Source organism: Ceratina calcarata, unplaced genomic scaffold (genome assembly GCF_001652005.2).
Source record: "Ceratina calcarata isolate Rehan_Ccalc_2016 unplaced genomic scaffold, ASM165200v1 scaffold245.2, whole genome shotgun sequence".
Classification (NCBI taxonomy): Eukaryota; Metazoa; Arthropoda; class Insecta; order Hymenoptera; family Apidae; genus Ceratina; species Ceratina calcarata.
Genome location: NW_017146483.1, coordinates 2037 through 3255, shown reverse-complemented (window position 1 = coordinate 3255; position 1219 = coordinate 2037). Strand labels below are relative to the sequence as shown.

Sequence of the window (1219 nt, the reverse complement as noted above, 5' to 3'; positions counted from 1 at the left end):
GAATCCTCTGCATATGCTCCTGCAAAAATTAAAAACTGTTTTACAATCATAATGAGAGAGTACTGAAGGAATAAAGGCTGTGTTACCGACGTACTTACAAGTCTTGATTCATTATTGCTCCTTCCCATAACTGAATCCTCTGCATATGCTCCTGTAAAAATTAAAAACGGTCTTACAATTGTACGTGTAAAGCAGTGAGAGAATAAACTACGTCTATTAACGGTATACCTTTGTGTTGTACGTTCACATCTTCATTGTGCATTTGTTTTCTAAATTATTCAGCATATATATAATCTTTTCAAACTAAACCCTTTGGTAAGTAACCTAGCGATTATCTTTCGATTTCTTCTCTATGTGCTCTGCTATTTATATATATGTTCCTAAAAATATAATGTAACACGTCATGTTATGCATCTCACAATTATTGTTTTGAAAAGTCATTAGTTCATTACGATTGTCTCATGAAATATCATGACGGCACTGACAATTCACATATTCAACATCCATGTTCCAGGCGAATCAGACGAATAAGCATGTTCAAAATCAGGCGGGACCGCACTGAGGACACTACTTGTGGGCTCAAACCATAGAGATATTATAGATAGAGTACAGAAGCCAACCACAAACGCGATTCGCAAATAGAAAGAGAAAGGAAGCTGAGAATGTGGGGTCCACGGAGGCTTGTGGGGTCACCAGAGGCTTGTGGCCTCAAATTCACTCTTTTCTTCTCCAGGTCGGATTGTACAAATAAAGCAATGATGTTGGGTTAACAACACTTTATTCAGCAGTAACGAGAGAGTGAACAAATTCTATGAGTCTCGGGTTGGACTCTCGACTCGAACAGACTCGAATGGTCGAATGATTAATGTTGAACGATCAATGATCGAATGAAGGACGACCTATGGTCGTTACAGCGTTTTATCTTCAAACGGTTTGGTACCAATCGTACCAACTGTCGCAACGCAACAGTTCCTCCTGCGCCTTAAACTATCCAGTCTTTAAGATGCGCTTCTGCGCTAGTGCCTGCGCACTGTCGCAGCGTACGCGCGAGGGGAAGGGGCGAATCCCCATAAGAATTACTACCTCTTTCTCTCTACGCGCAGTACTCATATAGGTGTATATGGATTCGAATACGTACGCTGTATGCATGCAGAGCATGCGCTCTGCTGCTGTTAAACAAAGAGAGGTAGTAAATTTCGACTTTCTAACAGCGCGTCAA

At 40.9% G+C, this 1219-nt stretch overlaps 1 long non-coding RNA gene across 1 annotated transcript; it reads right to left on the bottom strand.

Moving 5' to 3' along the window:
- Nucleotides 1–2: 2 nt before the first annotated feature.
- On the bottom strand, nucleotides 3–688 carry LOC113464059 (uncharacterized). Its single transcript, XR_003388882.1, has 3 exons — nucleotides 486–688; nucleotides 99–380; nucleotides 3–19 (listed from the first exon to the last, which is right to left on the bottom strand). It is a non-coding gene; the product is annotated as an uncharacterized LOC113464059 (long non-coding RNA).
- Nucleotides 689–1219: the final 531 nt, after the last annotated feature.